Raw genomic sequence first — 12,565 nt, 5'->3', positions numbered from 1 at the left:
CACGTTATCCCCAGCAAAATCCAATCTTTCTGTGGAATCCTTGTGTCTGCACCAGTCGGGGCCCCCACAGTTGTGTTTTTTTCAGGACTCAGGTAAGATCCCCAGTTGCAGCAATGATGTGGTTGTGAGAGACAGCACGTACAAGTGTTTACCTTTCCGCCATCTTCCAGGAAGTCCCTCAATTAATATTTGACAAAGGAGGCACAAACATACAATGGAGTCAAGACAGTCTCTTCAATAAATGGTGTTGGGAAAATTGGACAGATACATGCAAAAGAATAAAACTAGATCACCAACTTACACCATACACAAAAATAAACTCAAAATGGATACAGGACCTAAACATAAGGCGGGAAACCAAAAAATGCTAGAGGCATCCCCAGGCAGCAAAATCTCAGACATATGGCAAAATAACTTCTTCACTAATACTGCCCCTGGGGCAATGGAAGCTAAAAAGAAAATAAACAAATGGGACTACATCAAAATAAAAAAGCTTTTTTTATAGCAAAAGAAACCATCAACAAAACAACAAGAAAGCCCACTGTATGGGAGAACATATTTGCAAATGTTATCACTGATAAAGGTTTAATCTCCAACATCTACAGACAACTTATACAACTTAATAAAAGGAAGATAAATGAGCCAATTTAAAAATGGGCAATGGACCTAAATAGAATCTTCTCAAAAGAAGACAGGAGGCACATGAAAACATGCTCAGAGTCACTAATTATCTGAGAGATGCAAATCAAAAGAACAATGGGGTACCATCTCACACCTCTCAGAATGGCTATCATCAACAAATCGACAAAGGACAAGTGCTGGTGAGGATGTGGAGACAAAGGAACCTTTGTGCACTGCTGGTGGGAATGCAGACTGGTGCATCCACTGTGAAGAACAGTATGGAGTTTCCTCAAAAAGTGAAAATGGGACTCCCATTTGACCCAGTAATCCTACTCCTTAGAATATATCCTAAGAAACTAGAAACACGAATCAAAAAGGATATATGTACCTCTATGTTCATAGAAGCACAATTTATAATAGCTAGGATTTGGAAACAGCCTAGGTGCCCGTCAGCAGATGATTGGATCAAAAAACAATGGTACATCTACCCAATGAAATACTATGCTGTCATAAAAAAGAAGGAAATCTTATCATTTATAGCAACCTGGATGGAATTAGAGAACATCATGCTGAGTGAAATAAGCCAGTCAATAAAAGAAAAACACTACATGATCTCACTCATTTATGGATAATAAGGAACATTATAAACTGATGAACAAAATCATAGATACAGAGAGAGTAAAGCAACAAACAGACTGTCAAATTACAGTGGGGAGGGTAGAGAGATATGGGGGTGATAAGAGATCAACCAAAGGACTTGTATGCATGCATATAAGCATAACCAATGGATGCAAAACTCTGGGGAGGGAGGGCATGTCTGGGAGTGGGGGGTGGGAATTGGTAAGATATGTATACATATAATACCTTAATAAAAAAAATAATATAAAATAAAATAAAATCGTTTTTCTTGAGATATTAATTTTTATTTGGTTTAACATTATATTTAAGATAATTTTTCTTGAAATATTAAGGTTACTGCATGTAACATTATTATATTTAAAATCATTTTTCTTGAAATTAAAAAAAACTAAAAAAGATAAAGAATGCTTAGTGGCATCAGTCACTGTGTTATTTCTCTACTCTGTCCTGTACAATTACTATATTTTGCCCGTGGCACTTGCTTGGTGCAGATCCTTTATGCTGTCAGGCCTGGGGCTAATCCTATAGAAGAAAGTAGACAAAAACCTTAGCCCCATCATTCAGTGAAGTTGAGAGTTGAGTCATCTATCTTAGACCCAATACCAGGAGGCCCAGCCTCACCCCTCATGTCCTTAGTGCCCAAGTAGTTCATGGCTGAAAATGTCCAGAGAGTCCTACCTGTGTACCACTCTTAATCCTGTGTTCTCTTTATTCCTGTTCCAAATCCTCCTCTCCTCTAAAGGAGGAAAAACAAAGGGAAGGAATAATTGTTTACAAGAGTTCATGAGCCACATGTCTCTCTCCAGGAGGAACTGTGGTTACAATACCCATTTGGACGAGGGGTCTGAAATCTGGGAAGCCAGCCTTTTTTTTACCTTAGTTTTCTTATTTAAAGTTTGGGTAAATGCTCAATGTGGAGAGGCCCACAGCACAATCAGCACAAACTCTGAAGTCAGACTGCCTGTCCTGGATCTCATTTTGCCATTTACTCTGTGACCTTGAGCACATAACTCAACCTGCTGTGCCTCAGTTTCCTCATTGTGAAAGGCAGACCACTGGTGACCTCATGATAGGCTGGTATCAGGACCCAGTGAGATGTAGAACTAAAGTGGTTAGAGCTGTGCCCAGGAGGGAGAGTGAAAATGAGGATGGATCACAGAAAATTCAAAGTGAAAGGCATCTCAGGGGTTGTTTCACATATGAAGACTTGAAGGCCCAGTGAGAGAAGGAACCAGCCCAAGGTACACCTCACAGAGAGAAATGAGGAGGACCAGCTGAGGTTTCTCCTTCGTGCTCCTTTGTGTACCTTGGAAGCATTTAACAGGTAGAATACTAACTTAATCTGGTCTGTTAGAAGCATGACAAGAGAAACTATGCTAGAGTCACCAGAGAGAATGTAGCCTCTACTGGCCCTCCATAGCCTTTCTCACCAGAGACATCCCACATGGTACATGAGCCAGGATATGCTCAGATAACCCAGCTGCCCTTTTGGTGTTTCATATCAAATGCATTTAGTAAGGGAGGAGGGCAAAACTAATATTAATTGAGCACTTGCTCTTTATTGATTAAAGTCTTCAAAATAGTCTTGTGGGAGAAATACTATTTCCATTCTACAGATGAAGAAACTGAGGCTAGCATGATTACAAAATCTGTGATATAGGGTGGAGTCTGGAATTAAACCCATCAAAGTCATTTTTTGCTGAGTCTAAACCCTTTGTTTTCCACTGGCCCATAGCTTTGTCCTTTGTAGAGTGGGACTGTTTTCCCACTTAACACACATGCCCTTCCATCCAGAACAATTCCAGGGGCATTGGGGTGTTATCTCTCACTCACTCAATCAATGTAACTTCATGGTCTTGCCTGTTTATATGGAAAGGAGCAACAGGACCCTTTTTTAAAAGTATTTCCATATTTTTGTTCAGTGATTTCTAAGTAGCATAAAACCTGTCACGTCTGGAAACTCTTAAAGATTTGCTGAAGTCTAGCTCATGGCAGTGGAATAAGTCTTTAGGAGTGAGCAACTTGTGCTATAAAATGATTCCTTTCATTATAGGAGAATTTTCAAGAAAGCAGCCATAAACAGGAAGTTTGCTGATGCATTTGAAATACAATTTAATTTTTAAAAATCTGGTTTCCTCACATAACTATCTCCTAACTCTTTACAAACTAGTGAGGAACCGCATCAATCAGCAGCAAATGTGTCCTCGTAGTTTTCAAAGAGAAGCAAGCCCTACAGGTGGAGCAGAAAACCAGTGCAGAACTGTAAGGACATAGGTATTGTCTTTCTGCTCAGAGACTGATGGGATAGGAAAAGGTGCAGAGCCCATGTGCACTCAGCTGCACAATCTACCATAAACTCAGCCCAGTCACAAACACAAGATCCAAAGGGACCATGGGATGGGTCCTACCTGTGCAGCTGAGGGTAGTGAGCCAAAGATTAAATCCAATCTTCTCTTCCTATACCACCTCAAATCAGCCCAGCCTGTATACAACCTTATTTTTGTTTACTTATTGCCACATTCCTTCAGCTTTGCATCATCTTGGAAGAATCAGTTCATGCTCTAATTAACAAGACTTTTATTTTCCATATCATTTCTGCTGCACCCATCTGGGTGAGCCCCCATACCTGATACCCCATCTTTCCCTCCAGCAGTAGCCTGGATTCTGCCATGAGGACACTGCTAAGCAACTCCTGGGCACAGTGACTTGGAGACTTTGTGTTCCCATAGCAGGGGTGGAACTGTGTCACACATCACTCTCTTTCCTCACCTCACCCCTTCCTATTCCCTATTTCTACTCCCTATTCCCTGTTCCTGAAACTCACTTCTCTAATGAAATGTGACTATAGGGGCTGTGGTGAACTCAAGCTTGAATGAAGGCAGGAAAGATTTGAGAACCACTGTGGGATAATTACTATGGGACCATTAGAATGGGGCACCTAGCAGCACAGGCTCAAAGCAGGTAACCACCAAGGGTCAAACTTTCAGGTTTTTAAACCTCTCTGGGCAAGTGGTCACCAGTGTTCTTCCTTTCACACATCAGAAAACTGAGCACAGCAGGCTGAGTACCATGCCAAGGTCACAGAGTGAGCAAGTGGCAGAGTGGGATCCAGGCTGAGCAGTCTGGTTTCAGAGTTAGCAGTGATTGCGCTGTGTGCACTTACTCTGTTGGAGCATCAGGGTTGGGATGGGGCCTGCCCTACTCCAAGTCAGGCCTGAGCTTCCTCCCTTAGTGAGCCTGCTTCCCCTCCCTTTCTGGTGCTAGAGAGGAAGGCTGGGAAGAAATCATGAGTAGGAGGAACTAGAACATTGAGTGTGACCACACCAGTGAGAGCAGCTTCATTACCGCAAAGCACTAGCAGCTGTTGCACTTGAGTAAGAATAGCTCTTTGACTCCCTGCCAACCATAGCACTGGGTGTTGTCCATGGAGGCATTATGTGTACCATGGGTATGAGTGGGTCCTGGCACAGGCTGCTGGTATATACATCCTAACCTCTTTGTCCCAGTTTCTTTTTTTCTTTCTTTATTTTTTAAATATATTTTATTGGTTTTTTACAGAGAGGAAGGGAGAGAGATAGAGAGCTAGAAACGTCGATGAGAGAGAATCATCGATCAGCTGCCTCTTGCACACTCCCTACCAGGGATGTGCCCGCAACCAATGTACATGCCCTTGACCGGAATTTAACCTGGGACCTTTCAGTCTGCAGACAGATGCTCTACCACTGAGCCAAACCGGTTTCAGCTGTCCCTGTTTCTTAATCCATACAATAGAGCCTACATCAAAAGGGTATCTGGAGGATTAAATGTGCTGATAAGATAAAGCACTGAGAACAATGGCACATTGAAATTTCTCTGGGCCAAGACTGCAGGGAGAAGAACCCTGAACTTGTCCTTCCCCAAAACACATGGAATGTATACCTATATTTAGCGCAGTTCCTGATGAAAGACAACTGAGAGCCCATGTAAATAGCTTCTGAACAACAGATAAGAGAGGCTGCACAGAGAAGGTTGGGGCAGGTGAGAGCTCTCCAGGAGCTGAGGGGATTCTATAGGACCAGAAGAAAGTCAGTGCCATTGTTCACATCTCCGCACTTGGATAGTAAGGTGAGCTCTCTAGTCAGGTTCTCTGGCTGATCTGCAGTGCTGCTGTATATTTCCCCAGCTATCCCTCTCTCAGAGCTAGATCCAGCAGGTGTGGCAGGGTGCTGTTGTGTGCACACACTGGACTATACATGCACATGGGGCTCCACTGGAGAAGGTGTAAACCTAGCCAAATGCTGCAGTAGCAACATGCAGAGCTAACCCCTCCAGAGAAAGTGAGAAGATAGTGGAGTACTGCTGAGCATGCACTTGGGGCTGCTTCACCCAGAGACAGAGCAGATCTAACAAAGCATTGAGGTATTTGCTTGCAGGGCTGCCCAGTACAAATGAGTGGGGCACTGTTGCATGCACACATGGGGTAGCTCTGCCTAGACAGGATGCAAACTAGCAAAGTGTGGTGGTGTGCACACCCAGGGCAGCTCCATCTGGAGCAAGTGCCGAACTAACAAATATTGCAGCACCCACACACAGGGCTGCCCTCTGCAGAGATAGTGGGCCACTGCTATGTACATACCTGGGGCTATCTCATACACAGAGGGTGAAGAAATAACAAAATCTATGGAATGCAGCAAAGCAGCTATAGAGAAAAGTTCATAGCTATATAGGCCTGCTTCAAGAAGCATTAAAAATCCCAAATAAAGTATCTTAAGTTCACACCTAAATGAACTAGAAAAAAAGAAGAACAAATAAGCCCAAAGTAATGATCAGACCATAAATAAACTAGAGACAAAAAAAAGACAATAAGAAAGATAAATGAAACTAAGAGTTGGTTCTCTGAAAAAATAAATATAATTTACAAACCTCTAGCCAGAACAAAAGAGAGAGCACAAACAAATAAAACCAGACACAAAAGAAGAAAGATTACAACTAACAACTGATACCACATAAATAGAAAGGATCACTAAAGAATACTAGGAACAATTATATGTCAATTATTTAGAAAATCTAGAATAAAATCTATTTTCTAGAAACACACAACCTTCCAAGACTAACCCAGGAAGAAACATAGGATATGAACTCACTGGTTACTAACAATGAAACTTAAAAAGTAATTAAAATCTCCCAACAAACAAAATCCCAGGATCAGATTGGTACACAGGTACATTCTAATAAATATTTTAAAAAGACAAATTAATACCTAGCTTTCTCAAAGTTCTCCAAAAAAAGTTAAGAGGAAAGAATGCTTCCAAACTAATTTTTAGAGGTCAGCATTACCCTGAAACCAAAACCAAAGACACTACAAAAAAAAAAAAAAGAGTTTTATAGGCCAATAACCCTGATAAACATAAATGCAACAATTCTCAATAAAATACCAGCAAACTAAGTTTTAAAATTCATTGTAAGATTTGTACACCATGATCAAGTGGGACTTATACCAGGGATGCAAGTGTAGTTCAATCTCCACAAAACAATCGATGTGATTCATCAAATCAACAGAACCAAGGATAGTAGCCATATAATCATCTCAATATATACAGACAAATTATTTGACAACATTCAATATCCATCTGTGATAAACACTCTCAACAAAGTTGTTATAGAAGGAACTCACTTTAACATGATAGAGGTTATATATGCCAAGCCCACAGCTAATATGATAGACAATGGTGAAAAGCTGTAAGCTTTTACTCTAAGATCAGGAATAAGGCAAGGATGTCCACTTTCACCACTTCTATTCAATAGACTAGGGGTGTCGAACTCAATCAGAGAAGGGGCCAAAATCTAAAATCCAGCCTAAATCGCGGGCCGAATGGTTTACTGAACAGTCATAAACTGACAATGTCATAAACTGACAGCGGAGTGCAGTGATGACAGCGTGGTGCGGGCCACATTGCAAGGCCTGGCGGGCTGGATTTGGCCCGCGGGCCTTGTGTTTGACACATGTGCAATAGACTATTGCAAGTTCTAGCCTCAGAAGTCAGACAAAAAAAAAAAGGAAATAAAAACAACCAGATCGAAAAAAAGAATTATAACTCACTATTTGCAGATGACATAAGCCTATATAATAAAAGCCTAATGTGCAAAGTGGCCCGTTGTCCAGTTAGCCATTCAACCAATCAAGACATAATATGTTTATAATATTCTAAGTCCACTCAACCGCTTGCTATGACAGCACTGACCACCAGGAGGCAGATACTCAAACAGGTAGGTTAGCTCGCTGCTAGGGTCCAGCTGATTGGGACTGAGTGAGATGGGCTGTATATACCCTAGAGCCCTCCCATGGTTCCTCCCCAGCTGGCCAATCTCCTGTGTTCCTCCCCAGCCATGATCCTGCACAGGTGGGGTCCTTGGCTTGGCCTGTGACCTCTCACAATCCGGGACCCCTTGGGGGATGTCAGAGAGCTCGTTTCAGCCTGATGGCGGAATGACTGGTCGCTATGACATGCAATGACCACCTGGGAGCAGATGCTCAATGTAGGAGCTACACCCTGGTTTTCAGTGTGCTCCCATAGGGGAAGCACTACTCAGCCAGAAGGCGGGCTCACTCACAGCCAAGTGCATCAGCAGTCAAGCATCCTCTGACAGCTCCTGGAATGTGAGAGGGTACAGGCTGGACTAAGGGATCCCCCCCCACCTTAGTGCACTAATTTTGTGCACCAGGCCTCTAGTACTATAGAAAACCCTAAAGAACCCACAAAAAATTATTAGACTTCATAAATGAATTCAATAAATATCAGGATATAAAATTAATATACAAAAATCTATTGTATTTCTCTACACTAATAAACTATTAGAAGACGACATTTTTTTAAATCCCATTTAAAAATTTATCAGAACGATTAAAATATCTAGGAATTAATTTATCCAAGGCGGTAAAGGACATATACTCAGAAAACTATAAAACACTGAAGAAATAAATTGAAGAAAACACAAATGGAAGCATATATTGATTGGAAGGATTAATATCATTAAAATGATCATACTACCCATAGCAATGTACAGATTTAATTCAATCTTTATCAAAATGCCAATGTGTTCCTCTGAGGACCAAAACAAATTATCATAAAATTGATATATAATCACAAAAGGCCATGAATAGCCAGAGCAATATTGAGGAAGCAAAACAAAGTTGAATGTATCACACTCCCTGATTTCAAACTACCCTACAAAGCTATGATAATCCAAACTGTATGGTACTGGCATAAAAACAGACACAGATCAATGGAACAGAACAGAGGGCCCCAAAATAAATATGCTCGCTTATGTAGTCAATTAATTTATGACAAATGAGGCAAGAGTATATAATGGCAAGATGATAGTTTCTTCAACAAACGTCACAGGAAAAATTGGCCAGATACATATAAAAAAAATGAAACTGTACTGTTTTCTTACATCATATAAAAAATAAACTCAAAATTTATTAGAAACATAAATTTAAGACCTGAAACCATAAAACTCCTAGAAAAAAACATAGGCAGTAAACACTTTGATGTCAATATGAGTAATGTATTTTTTGGATTTGTCCCATGAACAAAGGAAAGAAAAGAAAAAAATAAGCAAATGGGATTTTATAAAATTAAAAAGCTTCTTTGCAGAAGAGGAAACTATCCACAGCAACAAGAAACTTACTGAATGGAAGAAGATATTCACAAATGACATATGTGTTGAGGAGTTGATATCCAAAACATTAGAAACTCATACAACTCTATGACAAAAAAAAACAATAATAGTAATAAACAATCCGATCAAAAATGGGCAAAGGATATAAAAGACATTTCTCCAAAGAAGGTGTATAGTTGGCCAAAAGATATATAAAAAGACTCTCAACATCACTAATCATTAGGGAAATGCAAATCAAAACACCAATGAGATATTACCTCACACCAGTTAGAATGACATCATCAATAAGTGAACCAATACAGGTTGTCAAGGAGAAAGGCAAAACCTCATGCACTGTTGGTTGGCCTGCAAACCTGTACAGCCACCATGGAAAGCAGTACTGAGATTCCTAAAAATACTGAAAATAGATCTACCATATAACCCAGCAATTTCATGACTGGGTATTTATCTGAAGAAAATAAAAACACTAATTTAAATACATGTGTGTATGCCTATGTTTATTGTAGTATTGTTTATAATAGTTAAGATATGGAAGAAATCTAGGTGTCCATCATAGATTAATACATATATATATATATATATATATATATATATATATATATATATATACCACTGGCCCAGTGCACAAAATTTGTACATGGGGGAGGGTGGGGTGTTCCTCAGCCCAGCCTGCACCCTCTCCAATCTGGGACCCCTTGAGCAATCCAGGACTGCTGGCTCCTAACCACTCACCTGCCTGCCTGATCATCCTTAACTGCCCCCCCACCAGCCTTCTCTCTCCCAGCTTTCCCCCACTTGATGACCTAATCACCCCCAACTGCCTCCCCTGCCAGCCTGCTTGCCCCCAACCACCTCCCCCTGCACCCCAGCTGGCCTGATAACTCCCAACTGCCCTCCCCTCCTGGCCTGATTGCCCCTATCCGTCTCTTCCTCAGCCTTGCCACCATGGCTTTGTCTGGAAGGATGTCTGGAACGTCTTCAGGAAGGTCTCCCAGTTTAATTAGCATATTATATTACCTATAGATATGCAACTTTAAAAAGAATAAAATCCTATTACCACCCTAATCAATAAAGAAATTTAAAATAAATAAATAAATAGAATAAAATATTGCCGTGGATGGACCATGAGGGTATTATTCTAGCTGAAATAAGTCAGAAAAAGACATATACTATATGGTTTCACTTACATGTGAAATATTTTTTTAAAAAATCCAATAAAAACCAAAAAAAAACAGAATAGAAACAGAAATCAATTGGATGATTATGATGGGGAAGGCAGTGGGGGACATGTGTGAAAAAAGTAAAGGCTAGGCTCCTTTAACCTTATTATATCTGCTCACTCTATATGACCCATTCCTTCTCTCTTCACTCTCCCTTGTCCCCCTGTGAAGAAGATCAAGTAGCAGCTTCACTGCCATTTGAAGCCAGGTCAGTTTTTCCTACAGCCTGCCTGTGCTGGGAGCTTGGCATCCACCTTTTGGGTAATGGAGGATATTATTTATGTTGGGTACCTAAGCCTAAGGTGGAGACAGGATGACTCAGGTTCAGGATTTTAGCCTCCACCCAGCTGCTATTAATAAAAAGGATTTAAATTAAGAGCCTGGTTTAAAAAAAACAAAACAAAAAAAAAACACACACAAAAAAACCCCCCACAGTGTTGTCAGGGGTTGGGGAGAGGGAAAGATGAGTAAGTGGAGCACAGAGGATTTTTAGGGCAGTGAAACCACTCTGTATGGCATTATAATAATGGATACATGTCAGTACACATTTGTCCAAACCCATAGAATATGCAGCACAAAGAGTTAAGAGTGAACCGTAATTCAAACTATGCACACTGAGTTATTATGATGCTAATTTGGGTTCATCGATTGTAAAAATGTACCGCTCTGGTGGGGGATATTGACAATAGGAGAGGTTGTGCATGTATGGGGGTAAGGTGTATATGGAAAATCTCTGTAGCTTCCCCTCAAATTTTTTTTAACCTAAAACTGCTCTTTTAAAAAGTAAATTAATAAAATATAATTGGGAATAGTATTTTAAAATTAAATTGCCTAGTAATGATCTTCTTCCAATATTGGGCAATTCCTTTCTTCATGTGAATTTATTGTGGCTGGCTAAAATGGATAGTTGTTCTTGGTGGTGAAGAGATGATTGATAATTTGAGGTGTAGCTCTTCAGGAGTCAGGGATGACATGGTCTGAGCAGGCTGGATGAAGACACTGACAGGAGAGGGCAGTAGGAGAGAAGAGCAGTAGCTGTTGCTGACTGCTGTAAGCTGGCTACCAGATGCAGAGCAAGTTCTTTTCTCACTTCCTCTGGGACCCAGAATTAGGCTACAAGTTTCAGTACCTGAGTTTAGCTTAAATAGAAAAGTATGTTCCAAAATCACACAGCTGAACTTGAAGCAGACATTTGCCACATCACATGGGGAAGATGCTTATGGGAATTGTCAGGTCTGGATTGGACAGACTATTCTGATTCCAAAGACCTGAAAATGAGACCACCCTGACACTAGGGTCATATTTGGAGAAGGATCACAGGTGTGGCTCCAGCAGGGGTGACACAGCACTGGAGCCACACTCTTAAAGGGGAGAACCTTTCTGTTCATACCCACACCCAGCTCAGACCTTGGAATTCATTTTGCCTTGAGATCCCCACCACTGGTGGGTCCTTTGGTGCCAACCACTCTGGTAAGTTTGGGTCAGTTGGTTCATAGGCCCCTGGGAGTAGTGTTGACACTGAGGAGGTCGATAGGCAAACATTTTCTGTTTGTAGGGAATGAATGAATTAGCCAATCTCTTCAACGCAGCTCTTTTCTTTAAGCCTGAACTTAACTCACTGGACAAAGCTCTGCCTGTCTGCTGCCTCCTGTCACCAGGGCCTCTGGAGTCTGCTCCTTCCTTGAAATCAGAGGTCCTCCTCTTTCCAACCCACCTAGCAGAACCCCTGATATTTTAAGGATGCTCAATCAGTGCTAATTGGATGGCCCAGGTGCTGGGGTCTTTCTCAGCATCTGCAAGGGTTCAAGGAATCTGGAGAAGAGGCTGTGAATAAATTAATAAAGAGACTAGACATGAAATATAGAGTTAGAAGGCAATTTTGGGGGTAACCAGGAAAGGCTTAGCTATAGTAACTAAATTCTCCAAGTCTCTGGATCCCTAGCTTTTTATTAACACACTAGAGGCCCACCTTCAGCCTATCGCCTTGTCGCGTCAATTTTCATATTTCCTACTTATTGTCTGTGGGCACTGCCATCTTTGTCTCAGAGTTATAGTCAATTTGCATATTCCATTTTTATTAGATACAATTTTTCCCTATAGCAAAGCAGATGTACATATCAAAGGTATGGTTTGGTAAATAGTAAGATAATAAGGTTGGGGGAACTGCCTTCAGCTGTCTGGAAGCAGGCAATAATATATTCAGTTCTTCAGATTTGGGGAAATACTTTCAGCTATTCCAGCAGCAGGTAATATGATTTAGCCCTGCTGAAAACCCCAAGGTTCATCAACCTTTTGATGACCTTCCATAGTGCCTGTATCAATCTGCACTCCCACCAACAGTGCAATCCAACACTTGTTTGTTGATGATAGCCATTCTGACAGATGTGAGGTGGTATGTCATTGTGGTTTAAATTTGCATTTCA

Source organism: Pipistrellus hanaki (assembly GCF_964339955.1).
Source record: "Pipistrellus hanaki genome assembly, chromosome: 2".
NCBI lineage: Eukaryota > Metazoa > Chordata > Mammalia > Chiroptera > Vespertilionidae > Pipistrellus > Pipistrellus hanaki.
This window is presented reverse-complemented; position numbering follows the sequence as displayed.